A 14,644-nucleotide genomic window follows, 5' to 3' on the forward strand; every position below is an offset into this window, starting at 1 on the left:
AAGGTCGCCTTCCTCAAAACTCTGGGCATGAACCCTGCGGCTGTGATAGCAACACATGGCTTAATGGTAGCATGCAGCACGTGTAGCATCCCAGAGACGGTTCTCCTCAAGTAGCACATCGTCGTCATGCCAGTGCTGTCCTTGCGCTACTTCATCATAGGCAAGCACTCGAGGTGACCCGTATATGAGTTTTGTGGGGATAACTGCTTCTGCCCCATAGACTAGGGAGAAGGGAGTTTGCCCGGTAGCTCGATTTGGTGTCATACGGAGTGACCAAAGAACCACCGACAGCTCATTGATCCATTGCCTGCCACACTTCTGCAGCTTATCGAATGTTCTTGTCTTGAGTCCTCGTAGCACTTCAGCATTCGCTCTCTCAGCTTTTCTATTTCTCCTTGGGTGAGCAATAGAGGCAAATGAGATTTTTCTTCCGAGGGCATGAACGTATTGCATGAAGGCGCGACTTGTGAATTGGGTGCCATTGTCGGTGATGATTCGGGCAGGGACCCCGAAGCGGCACACCAATCCTTTCAAGAACTTGATAGCTGAGTGTGTGCAGTCACCTTCCTCACGGGCTCCACTTTCGGCCACTTTGTAAACTTGTCGATTGCAACAAACAAGAATTCAAAGCCCCCGGCAGCACGGGGGAAGGGGCCCAAGATGTCGAGCCCCCAGACAAAAAATGGCCACGACAAAGGGATTGTTTGAAGAGCTTGGGCAGGCTGATGGATATTCTTGGAGTGGAACTGGTCGGCTTCACACGTGGTGACTAGCTCGATTGCGTCTTGGAGGGCTGTGGGCTAGTGGAAACCTTGTCGGAAAGCTTTTCCAACCAAGTCCCTTGATCCGATGTGAGAGCCGCACATACCCTTGCGTATCTCTGCCAGCAGTTCCTTTCCTTCTTCTTGGCAAACGCACTTCAATTTCACACAGTTGGGCCTTCTTCTGTATAGCGTGTCGTCAGCGAACTGATACATACTAGCCCTCTGGGCTACTCTCACTTCTTCTTGCTCCTGGGGAAGTTCTCTTGTTTGGAGGAAACATATGATGTGTCGTGCCCAAGTTGGAGCCTGAGGCTTGGCAACGAGGACTAGCGGCACCTCTTCATTCACGGGAGCACACTCCTCAACCGCAGAGGTTGGTAGTTTGGCGGGAGGGTGCAGCTTGCCGATCGAAGGGGAGTTGTTCACGCCAAGCTCTCTGCCGGGGGCTTCGGGAAGCTCTGCTGGGAGAGGCTTGCCGGAGTCTAGTTTCGTTCTCTTTATGGACATTGTTGCCGGGGATACGGAGGGTTGAGTCAGATGGAGAACAAAAGCCCCTTGTTCCACATGGAGTTTTTGTGCAGTGCACTTTGACAGATGATCAGCAATGTTGTTTTCGACACGTGGCACATGCTCTATTTGCAATCCGTCAAAGCGCTCCTCCAACTTCCTCACTTCCTCGACGTATGCCTCCATCAATGGGCTTTGGTAATCCTTGTTTACTTGTGTCACCACAAGTTGTGAATCTCCACGGATGATCAGCTTCTTAATTCCCAATTCTATTGCAATTCTGAGCCCGGCAAGGAGCCCCTCGCACTCTGCAGTGTTGTTGGTAGCCTTATCCCTAGGAAAATGCATCTGGACGACGTACTTGAGTTACTCCATAGTGGGAGCAACAATAAGCACACCAGCTCCAGCACCTTGTAGGGAGAAAGCACCATCAAAGTACATGATCCATTCTTGGGGCGCTTCCTTGCCGGGGATACCTGTCTCCAGCACTTCTTCATTAGGGGTAGGTGTCCACTTTGCAATGAATTATGCTAGTGCTCTGCTCTGAATAGTTGACGTGCTTTCAAACTTCAAACCATAGCTGGATAACTCGGGGTTCTAGAGTATGCGCTACAAGGGGAAGCGGGTGACAACTGTGATCTCGTGGGCTTGGAAGTAGTGGTGCAGTTTCCTTGAGGCCATGATGAGGCCAAAAATCAACTTTTGCACACCAGAGTACCTCAATATAGCCCCCTATAGCAGGGAGCTGACGAAGTAAACTGGGCGATGCACCACTTTCCTCCTTGCTGCGATCATGGAACCGCCTCCGCTGCCCTGCTCTTCTCTGTCTTGAACTGCCTCTGACCTTGCCGGGATGGGTTCACTTTCCTCTTCGGAGGGGATGGCGGTGGTGGCTGCTACTTCATCTACCTCCTGTTGTGCCAGTGCTACACTAACCACTTGATTGGTCGCTGCCAAGTATAGCAGCAATGGCTCTTGTGGTTTGGGAGCGACTAAGGTGGGAACAGAGGAAAGGTAGGTCTTCAAATCTTGTAGTGCGGCGTCTACCTCCGGAGTCCATTCCACGGGCCCTGCATTCTTCAAGCTTTTGAAGAATGGCAAGGCGTGCTCGGCTGACTTGGAAATTATCCTGCTTAGTGCGGTAACACATCCAGTCAGACGTCTCATGTCTTTAACTGTCTTGGGTGCTTGAATTTGCTCGATAGCCTTGATCTTGTCGGGGTTGGCCTCTATCCCATGGTGGGACACAAAGAAGCCAAGTAGCTTGCCGGAAGGAATGCCAAACACACACTTCTCTGGGTTCATCTCCAAGTTGATCTTGCGTATATTTGAAAAGGTCTCTTCCAAGTCCTGAATGAGAGTCAATCTGTCCTTGGTCTTGACCACTATATCATCCATGTAAGCTTCAATATTTTTGTGCATCTGAGACTCAAAGCCGATCTGTACTGCTCTTGTGAAAGTGCACCCAGCGCTCATCAACCTGAAGGGCATTCGTACAAAGCAGTACGTGCCACATGGGGTTATGAACACGGTCTTCTCTTCGTCTTCTTTGGACATGAAGATCTGGTGGTATCCAGAGTAGGCATCCAGGAAGGAAAGTATGTTACACCCGAAGGTGGAATCCACAATCTGGTCGATGCACGACAAGGGGAATGGGTCCTTCGGGCATGCCTTGTTCAGATCTGTGAAATCTATGCAAAGCCTCCATTTCCCATTAGCCTTGTGCACCGCCACTAGATTTGCTAACCATGTTGGATGCAATACCCCTCTAACCAAGCCGGCAGCCTCAAGTTTCTTGATCTCCTCGGCAATAAGCTGCTGTCGCTCCAAAGCTTACTTCCGGACCTTCTGCTTGACGGGTCGGGCATGTGGGAAGACAACAAGGTGATGCTCGATTACCTCCCTGGGAACACTAGAGATGTCGAATGGTTGCTAGGAAAACACATCAACATTCACCCGTAGGAAGGCAACAAGCGCGCTTTCCTATTTGTCATCGAGGGTGGCACTGATGTTAAATGTACCATCAGTGCCAGCCAGCCCTGCTGGGACCTTCTTCACAGCAAGTGCATCAGCCTTGGATCTCTTGCTATTGGAATACTCCGGCAAGTCATCAACAAGTGCAACACACTCCGAAGAGGTATGCTTATTCCTTGCTGGCATCCATGCTAGCTTTCTTATTTTTCTTGCTTTCCTCGCTGGGAGCAGTGGTTTCTGCGGCCTCTGTAGCGACTACTGTTGGAAATATGCCCTAGAGGCAATAATAAAAGGATTATTATTATATTTCCTTGTTCATGATAATTGTCTTTTATTCATGCTATAATTGTATCATCCGGAAATCGTAATACACGTGTGAATACATAGACCACAATACGTCCCTAGTAAGCCTCTAGTTAACTAGCTCGTTGGTCAACAGATAGTCATGGTTTCCTGACTATGGACATTGGATGTCGTTGATAACGGGATCCCAGACAAGACCCAATCCTAAGCATAGCACAAGATCGTGTAGTTCGTTTTGCTAGAGCTTTTCCAATGTCAAGTATCTCTTCCTTAGACCATGAGATCGTGTAACTCCCAAATACCGTAGGAGTGCTTTGGGTGTACCAAATGTCACAACGTAACTGGGTGACTATAAAGGTGCACTACAGGTATCTCTAAAAGTGTCTGTTGGGTTGACACGGATCGAGACTGGGATTTGTCACTCCGTATGACGGAGAGGTATCTTTGAGCCCACTCGGTAATGCATCATCATAATGAGCTCAAAGTGACCAAGTGTTTGGTCACGGGATCATGCATTACAGTACGAGTAAAGTGCCTTGCCGGTAACGAGACTGAACGAGGTATTGGGATACCGACGATCGAGTCTCGGGCAAGTAACGTACCGTTTGACAAAGGGAATAGTATACGGGGTTACTTGAATCCTCGACATCGTGGTTCATCAGATGAGATCATCGAGGAGTATGTGGGAGCCAACATGGGTATCCAGATCCCGCTGTTGGTTATTGACCGGAGAGCCGTCTCGGTCATGTCTGCATGTCTCCCAAACCCGTAGGGTCTACACACTTAAGGTTCGGTGATGCTAGGGTTGTATGAATATGAGTATGCAGCAAACCGAATGTTGTTGGAGTCCCGAATGAGATCCCGGATGTCACGAGGAGTTCCGGAATGGTCCTGAGGTAAAGAATTATATATAGGAAGTGCTGTTTCGGCCATCGGGAAAGTTTTGGGGTCACCCGGTATTGTACCGGGACCACCAGAAGGGTCCCGGGGGTCCACCGGGTGGGGCCACCTATCCCGGAGGGCCCCGTGGGCTGAAGTGGGAGGGGAACCAGCCCCTAGTGGGCTGGTGTGCCCCCCCTTGGGCCCCTCCTGCGCCTAGGGTTGGAAACCCTAGGGTGGGGGGCGCACCACTTGCCTTGGGAGGCACTCCACCCCCCTGGCCGCCGCCCCCCTTGGGAGATTCAATCTCCAGGGCCGGCGCCCCCCCTGGGGGCCTATATAAAGGAGGGGGGAGGGAGGGCAGCTGCACCCTGAGGCTTGGCGCCTCCCTCCCCCTGCTACACCTCTTCCTCGTCCCGTAGTTGCTTGGCGAAGCCCTGCCGGAGTCCTGCTGCATCCACCACCACGCCATCGTGATGTTGGATCTTCATAAACCTCTCCTTCCCCCTTGCTGGATCAAGAAGGAGGAGACATCATCCGCTCCGTACGTGTGTTGAACGCGGAGGTGCTGTCCGTTCGCCACTTGGTCATCGGTGATTTGGATCACGGCGAGTACGACTCCATCATCCCCTTTCTCTTGAAAGCTTCTGCTCACGATCTACAAAGGTATGTAGATGCACTCCTATCACTCGTTGCTTAGATGAACTCATAGATGGATCTTGGTGAAATCGTAGGAAATTTTTTATTTTCTGCAACGTTCCCCAACAGTGGCATCATGAGCTAGGTCTATGCGTAGTTCTCTATTGCACGAGTAGAACACAAATCTGTTGTGGGCGTAGATCTTGTAAACTTGCTTGCCACTACTAGTCTTTTCTTGCTTCAGCGGTATTGTGGGATGAAGCGGCCCGGACCGACCTTACACATACGCTTACGTGAGACAGGTTCCACCGACTGACATGCACTAGTTACATAAGGTGGCTAGCGGGTGTCTGTCTCTCCTACTTTAGTTTGAGCGGATTCGATGAAAAGGGTCCTTATGAAGGGTAAATAGAAGTTGACAAAATCACGTTATGGTTATTCGTAGGTAAGAAAACGTTCTTGCTAGAACCCAATTGCAGCCACGTAAAAGATGCAACAACAATTAGAGGACGTCTAACTTGTTTTTGCAGCAATTGTCATGTGATGTGATATGGCCAGAAGTTGTGATGAATGATGATTGATATATTGTGATGGATGAGATCATGTTCTTGTAATAGGAATCACGACTTGCATGTCGATGAGTATGACAACCGGCAGGAGCCATAGGAGTTGTCTTAATTATTGTATGACCTGTGTGTCAATGATTTAACGCCATGTAATTACTTTACTTTATTGCTAAACCGTTAGCTATAGTAGCAGAAGTAATAGTTGGCGAGCAACTTCATGGAGGCACGATGATGGAGATCATGATGATGGAGATCATGGTGTCATGCCGGTGACGAAGATGATCATGGAGCCCCGAAGATGGAGATCAAGGAGCTATATGATATTGGCCATATCATGTCACTACTTTATATAATTGCATGTGATGTTTATTATGTTTTATGCATCTTGTTTACTTAGAACGGCGGTAGTAAATAAGATGATCCCTTATAATAATTTCAAGAAAGTGTTCCCCCTAACTGTGCACCGTTGCTAAAGTTCATTGTTTCGAAGCACCACGTGATGATCGGGTGTGATAGATCCTTACGTTCACATACAACGGGTGTAAGACAGTTTTACACATGCAGAACACTTAGGGTTAACTTGACGAGCCTAGCATGTACAGACATGGCCTCGGAACACAGAGACCGAAAGGTCGAACATGAGTCGTATGGAAGATACGATCAACATGGAGATGTTCACCGATGATGACTAGTCCGTCTCACCTGATGATCGGACACGGCCTAGTCGACTCGGATCGTGTAACACTTAGATGACTAGAGGGATGTCTAATCTGAGTGGGAGTTCATTAAATAATTTGATTAGATGAACTTAATTATCATGAACTTAGTCTAAAATCTTTGCAAAATATGTCTTGTAGATCAAATGGCCAACGCTCATGTCAACATGAACTTCGACGCGTTCCTAGAGAAAACCAAGCCAAAAGATGATGGCAACAACTATTCGGACTGGGTCCGGAACCTAAGGATCATCCTCATAGCAGCCAAGAAAGCATATGTCCTAGAAGAACCGCTAGGTGAAGCACCCATCCCAGAGAACCAAGACGTTATGAACGCTTGGCAGTCATGTGCTGATGATTACTCCCTCGTTCAGTGCGGCATGCTCTACAGCTTAGAACCGGGGCTCCAAAAGCATTTTTAGAAACACGGAGCATATGAGATGTTCGAGGAGCTGAAAATGGTTTTTCAATCTCACGCCCGGGTCGAGATATATGAAGTCTCCGACAAGTTCTATAGTTGTAAGATGGAGGAAAACAGTTCTGTCAGTGAGCACATACTCAAAATGTCTGGGTTGCACAACCGCCTGTCCCAGCTGGAGATCAACCTCCCGGACGAGGCGGTCATTGACAGAATCCTTCAATCGCTCCCACCGAGCTACAGGAGCTTTGTGTTGAACTACAATATGCAGGGGATGGTGAAGACCATTCCTGAAGTATTTTCAATGCTGAAGTCAGTAGAGGTTGAAATCAAGAAAGAACATCAAGTGTTGATGGTCAATAAAACCACTAAGTTCAAGAAGGGCAAGGGTAAGAAGAACTTCAAGAAGGACGGCAAAGATGTTGCCATGCCCGATAAGCCAGTTGCCGGGAAGAAGTCAAAGAATGGACCCAAGCCTGAGACTGAGTGCTTTTATTGCAAAGGGAAGGGTCACTGGAAGCGGAACTGCCCCAAATACTTAGCGGACAAGAAGGCCGGTAACACTAAAGGTATATGTGATATGAATGTAATTGATGTGTACCTTACCAGTACTCGTAGTAACTCCTGGGTATTTGATACCGGTGCCGTTGCTCACATTTGTAACTCACAGCAGGAGCTGCGGAATAAGCGGAGACTAGCGAAGGACGAGGTGACGATGCGCGTCGGGAATGGTTCCAAGGTCGATGTGATCGCCGTCGGCACGCTACTTCTACATTTACCCACGGGATTAGTTATGAACCTCAATAATTGTTATTTAGTGCCAAGTTTGAGCATGAACATTGTATCTGGATCTCGTTTAACACGAGATGGCTACTCATTTCAATCTGAGAATAATGGTTGTTCTATTTATATGAGAGATATGTTTTATGGTCATGCCCCGATGGTTGATGGTTTATTCTTAATGAATCTCGAACGTAATATTACACATATTCATAGTGTGAATACCAAAAGATGTAAAGTTGATAATGATAGTCCCACATACTTGTGGCACTGCCGCCTTGGTCACATTGGTGTCAAGCGCATGAAGAAGCTCCATGCTGATGGACTTTTAGAGTCTCTAGATTATGAATCATTTGACACATGCGAACCATGCCTCATGGGCAAAATGACCAAGACTCCGTTCTCCGGAACAATGGAGTGAGCAACCAACTTGTTGGAAATCATACATACCGATGTGTGCGGTCCAATGAGCGTTGAGGCTCGCGGAGGATATCGTTATGTTCTCACTCTCACTGATGACTTGAGCAGATATGGGTATATCTACGTGATGAAACACAAGTCTGAGACCTTTGAAAAGTTCAAGGAATTTCAGAATGAGGTAGAGAATCAACGTGACCGAAAGATAAAGTTCCTACGATCAGATCATGGAGGAGAATATTTAAGTCACGAATTTGGTACACACTTAAGGAAATGTGGAATCGTTTCACAACTCATGCCGCCTGGAACACCTCAGCGTAACGGTGTGTCCGAATGTCGTAATCGCACTCTATTGGATATGGTGCGATCTATGATGTCTCTTATCGATTTAGCTATCATTTTGGGGATACGCTCTAGAGACAGCTACATTCACTTTAAATAGGGAACCGTCTAAATCCATTGAGATGACACCATATGAATTATGGTTTGGGAAGAAACCTAAGCTGTCGTTTCTAAAAGTTTGGGGATGCGATGCTTATGTCAAGAAACTTCAACCTGAAAAGCTCGAATCCAAGTCGGAAAATGCGTCTTCATAGGATACCCTAAAGAAACCATTGGGTATACCTTCTACTTAAGATCCGAGGGCAAGATCTTTGTTGCCAAGAACGGATCCTTTCTGGAAAAAGAGTTTCTCTCGAAAGGAGTAAGTGGGAGGAAAGTAGAACTCGATGAAGTACTACCTCTTGAACCGGAAAGTAGTGCAGCTCAGGAAAATGTTCCTGTGGTGCCTACACCAACTGGAGAGGAAATTAATGATGATGATCAAGGTACTTTGGATCAAGTTGCTACTGAACTTCGTAGGTCCACAAGGACACGTTCCACACCAGAGTGGTATGGCAACCCTGTCCTGGAAATCATGTTGTTAGACAACGGTGAACCTTTGAACTATGAAGAAGCGATGGCGGGCCCAAATTCCAACAAATGGCTTGATGCCATGCAATCCGAGATAAAATTCATGTACAAAAACAAAGTATGGACTTTGACAGACTTGCTAGATGATCGGCGAGCGATAGAAAACAAATGGATCTTTAAGAAGAAGACGGACGCGGATGGTAATATTACTATCTATAAAGCTTGACTTTTCGCTAAGGGTTATCGGAAAGTTCAAGGGGTTGAATACGATGAGACTTTCTCTCCCGTAGCGAAGCTGAAGTCCGTCCGAATCATGTTAGCAATTGCCGCATACTATGATTATGAGATATGGCAGATGGACGTCAAAACGGCATTCCTTAACAGGCATCTTAAGGAAGAACTGTATATGATGCAGCCGGAGGGTTCTGTCGATCCTAAGAACGCTAACAAAGTATGCAAGCTCCAGCGATCCATTTATGGGCTGGTGCAAGCATCTCGGAGTTGGAACATTCTCTTTGATGAGATGATCAAAGCGTTTGGGTTTATGCAAACTTATGGAGAAGCTTGCGTTTACAAGAAAGTGAGTGGGAGCTCTGTAGCATTTCTCATATTATATGTAGATGACATACTTCTGATGGGAAATGATATAGAACTTTTGGACAACATTAAGGCCTACTTGAATAAGTGTTTTTCAATGAAGGACCTTGGAGAAGCTGCTTACATATTAGGCATCAAGATCTATAGGGATAGATCGAGACGCCTCATAGGTCTTTCACAAAGCACATACCTTGATAAGATTTTGAAGAAGTTCAAAATGGATCAGTCCAAGAAAGGGTTCTTGCCTGCTTTGCAAGGTGTGAGATTGAGCTCGGCTCAATTCCCGACCATGGCAAAAGATAAAGAAGAGATGAGTGTCATCCCCTATGCTTCAGCCATAGGATCTATTATGTATGCCATGCTGTGTACCAGACCTGATGAAAACCTTGCCGTAAGTTTGGTAGGAAGGTACCAAAGTAATCCCGGCAAGGAACACTGGACAGCGGTCAAGAATATCCTAAAGTACCTGAAAAGGACAAAGGACATGTTTCTCGTTTATGGAGGTGACGAAGAGCTCGACGTAAAGGGTTACGTCGATGCTAGCTTCGACACAGATCTGGATGACTCTAAGTCACAGACCGGATACGTGTATATGTTGAATGGTGGAGCAGTAAGCTGGTGCAGCTGCAAGCAGAGCATCGTGGAGGGATCTACATGTGAAGAAGAGTACATGGCAGCCTCGGAGGCAGCGCATGAAGCAATCTGGGTGAAGGAGTTCATCACCGACCTAGGAGTCATACCCAATGTGTCGGGGCCGATCAAACTCTTCTGTGACAACACTGGAGCTATTGCCCTTGCCAAGGAGCCCAGGTTTCACAAGAAGACCAGGCACATCAAGCGTCGTTTCAACTCCATCCATGAAAATGTTCAAGATGGAGACATAGATATTTGCAAAGTACATACGGATCTGAATGTCGCAGATCCGTTGACTAAACCTCTTTCGCAAGCAAAACAAGATCAACACCAGAACTCTATGGGTGTTCGATTCATCACAATGTAACTAGATTATTGACTCTAGTGCAAGTGGGAGACTGTTGGAAATATGCCCTAGAGGCAATAATAAAAGGATTATTATTATATTTCCTTGTTCATGATAATTGTCTTTTATTCATGCTATAATTGTATTATCCAGAAATCGTAATACACGTGTGAATACATAGACCACAATACGTCCTTAGTAAGCCTCTAGTTGACTAGCTCGTTGGTCAACAGATAGTCATGGTTTCCTGACTATGGACATTGGATGTCGTTGATAACGGGATCACATCATTAGGAGAATGATGTGATGGACAAGACCCAATCCTAAGCATAGCACAAGATCGTGTAGTTCGTTTTGCTAGAGCTTTTCCAATGTCAAGTATCTCTTCCTTAGACCATGAGATCGTGTAACTCCCAGATACCGTAGGAGTGCTTTGGGTGTACCAAACATCACGACGTAACTGGGTGACTATAAAGGTGCACTACAGGTATCTCTGAAAGTGTCTGTTGGGTTGACACGGATCGAGACTGGGATTTGTCACTCCGTACGACGGAGAGGTATCTCTGGGCCCACTTGGTAATGCATCATCATAATGAGCTCAAAGTGACCAAGTGTTTGGTCACGGGATCATGCATTACGGTACGAGTAAAGTGACTTGCCGGTAACGAGACTGAACGAGGTATTGGGATACCGACGATCGAGTCTCGGGCAAGTAACATACCGTTTGACAAAGGGAATAGTATACGGGGTTACTTGAATCCTCGACATCGTGGTTCATCCGATGAGATCATCGAGGAGTATGTGGGAGCCAACATGGGTATCCAGATCCTGCCGTTGGTTATTGACCGGAGAGCCGTCTCGGTCATGTCTGCATGTCTCCCAAACCCGTAGGGTCTACACACTTAAGGTTCGGTGACGCTAGGGTTGTATGAATATGAGTATGCAGCAAACCGAATGTCGTTCGGAGTCCCGAATGAGATCCCGGACGCCACGAGGAGTTCCGGAATGGTCCTGAGGTAAAGAATTATATATATGAAGTGTTGTTTCGGCCGTCGGGAGAGTTTCGGGGTCACCCGGTATTGTACCGGGACCACCGGAAGGGTCCCGGGGGTCCACCGGGTGGGGCCACCCATCCCGGAGGGCCCCATGGGCTGAATTGGGAGGGGAACCAGCCCCTGGTGGGCTAGTGCGCCCCCCTGGGCCCCCCTGCGCCTAGAGTTGGAAACCCTAGGGTGGGGGGGGGGGCGCACCACTTGCCTTGGGGGCACTCCACCCCCTGGCCGCCGCCCCCCTTGGGAGATTCAATCTCCAGCCCCCCTGGGGGACTATATAAAGGAGGGGGGAGGGAGGGCAGCCGCACCTTGAGTCTTGGTGCCTCCCTCCCCCTGCTACACCTCTTCCTCCTCCTGCAGTTGCTTGGCGAAGCCCTGCCGGAGTCCTGCTGCATCCACCACCACGCCGTCGTGCTGCTGGATCTTCATCAACCTCTCCTTCCCCCTTGCTGGATCAAGAAGGAGGAGACGTCATCCGCTCCGTACGTGTGTTGAATGCGGAGGTGCTGTCCGTTCGGCACTTGGTCATCGGTGATTTGGATCACGGCGAGTACGACTCCATCATCCCCTTTCTCTTGAAAGCTTCCGCTCGCGATCTACAAAGGTATATAGATGCACTCCTATCACTCGTTGCTTAGATGAACTCATAGATGGATCTTGGTGAAACCATAGGAAATTTTTTATTTTCTGCAACGTTCCCCAACAACTACTTCCTGGTACATCTTGTCCATGCATATGATTGCGTCTTTCTTATCCGATGGAATGGAAATGACGCCCATTGGCCCTGGCATCTTCAGAGTGTTGTACGCATAGTAGGATGCCACCATGAATTTGGCCAGGGATGGACGGCCAAGGATTCCATTGTACGGCAGAGGGAGGTCAACCACATCAAACACGATCTTCTCAGTTCGGTAGTTTAACTCCCCTTCGAACGTCACGGGCAGTGTGATCTTCCCCTTAGGATGAATCTTGCAGGGGTTGATCCCTTGGAACGTACCAGTAACCTTGAGCTCTTTATGTGCCATCTGGAGTTTGCTGATGACCTTTGGAGACATCAATTCAACCCGTCCCCGCCGTCAACCAACATCTTTGTGACTTTGAGGTTGTGGATTGTTGGTGAGACCAACAACGGTGAGCACCCTACCGCATTGGTGCGGTTAGGGTGATCCTCTTCATCAAAGATGATGGGCATGCGGGATCACTTGAGCGGCTTTCGAGAATCTGCCGCTGGCTCCACGGCATTGACTTCACATGCCCACTGTTTAAGTTGGCGGTGAGTGGAGTGCAAACATGCACCCCCGTCAATGCATAGGGCGTCAGTGGCTTTCTGGAATTCCTGCTTGTTGGTTTCCTCTTCATCTCCTTCATCACTCTTGTCATCACAATCCTTCTTCTCATGGCCTCCTGGCAGGTTTCCCTTGATACTGTGGAGCCTTGCCGGGAGACCTGCTCTGCCGCCTTGGCCCTTCCCGCCAGCGCCATCTTGATCTTTCTCCTTGTCACGCTTCTCGTACTCAGCCATCTGCTTCTTGACGAGTCTCTCAACCTGATGACACTCCTGAAGATCATGGCCCTTGGTCTGATGGATCATGCAGTATGGCCCATCACCCTTCCAGCCTTCTTGATAGCCACGGCTTCTCGGCAAATAGTGCATGTGACAACTTCCTTGCCAGGAACCTCGGCATTGGCCTTCTTGCCGGTACTAGGTGCGCTCAATCCTTCAACGATCATCACTGCTTTATCCTTGCGCTTCTAGCTGCGCTTCTTGTTCTTCTTCTTCCGATTGGTGACGTCGTCATCATCCTCTGAGTCGATGTTCACGCCATCTTCCTCACCGGGGAGTCGCCTCCCCTCTTCTACTCGAGCACACTTATCCACCAGAGTGTAAAGCTCATTTATAGTCTTGGGCAACCGAACATTCATTTTAGAATGTATCCGGCGGTTGCGCATGTTGGACTGGGATGCAGCTATCACATCTACCAGGTGGATATCCGGGATGTTCTTATGCACTCGGCTGAATATCTGCATGTACTTCCGCAGACTCTCTCCTTCCTTTCGCGGGAGGAGTTGCAAGTTGCTGGGCCGCCCTGGTTCTTGGTGGCCGCCGTTAAGGCACCAACAAACTCATGGCACAAGTCAGCCTAGGTCGAGATGGAGTTATCTGGCAGGTGCATCAGCCAAGACCTCACATTTGGCTTGAGAGCCAAAGGGAAGTAGTTGGCGAACACCTTCTCGTCTCTTCCCCGGCAGCTTGAACAGCGATGGTGTAGATGCTCAAGAACTCTGTCGGGTTTAGTCTCCCATCGTACTTCTTTGGTATTTCTGGCTTGAACATGCGAGATGATGGCCAACGGACTTGCTGCAACTCACGAGTGAATGCGGGGCACCCAACCTCGAAAGGTAGGTACCCACCTTCACCGGGCGTAGGCTCGTCGACGTCAGGGCCATTGTGCCTATCAGACTGGCGGCGGGTGTCGCGCGCGTCTTCCCTTCGCTATCTTCCAGGACTCGTCATTGGTCTCGACGTGCTCGAGGGTCGGATGAAGCCATCGATATGTCGTCGGGGTTCTTGGTCACGTGGTTCTGGCTGCGGCCCCTGCGCTTTCTGCCGTGGAGGGGATTGCACCGTGGGGGTGGCCGGCCAGCGGCTTGGGCCATTGTTGCCGCCTCTGGAGGCCATGATGGGCTTGCTCAGTGTGATCCTCCCGCCTCAGTGAAACCAATCAGGCTCTAAATGGTAGCTGTAACATCCCAATTTTCCTTAAGTAGGATGTTATTAGATCATTCATATGCATCTCATATTTTTATTTGCATTATTTAATTTTTCAGAAGTATTCTTTTCATTATGCAACTCAAGGCAATTTATTGGAGTGGAGATAACATGACTTCTCCCCTATTTCAAAAATGTTCATAATGTCCAGAATATTATCTCCAGTTCATCTGATATGTTCTAGTATTTTGTCTTAATCTCCAAAATATTTTATTTGAGTGTTTTATTGCCATTTGAGTGGCCTATTGCATAAAAACAAAATTGCATTAGAATAGGAATTAGTGTTCCTGTAGCTTATTTTAGTAGTGTTATGTTTTTACTGTGTTTATATATATTTTTGTTTAGGTTTTATTATGTTGTTTATTTTAGTG

The sequence above is a fragment of the Triticum aestivum genome, chromosome 6B, assembly GCF_018294505.1.
Source record: "Triticum aestivum cultivar Chinese Spring chromosome 6B, IWGSC CS RefSeq v2.1, whole genome shotgun sequence".
In the NCBI taxonomy this organism is placed as follows: Eukaryota; Viridiplantae; Streptophyta; class Magnoliopsida; order Poales; family Poaceae; genus Triticum; species Triticum aestivum.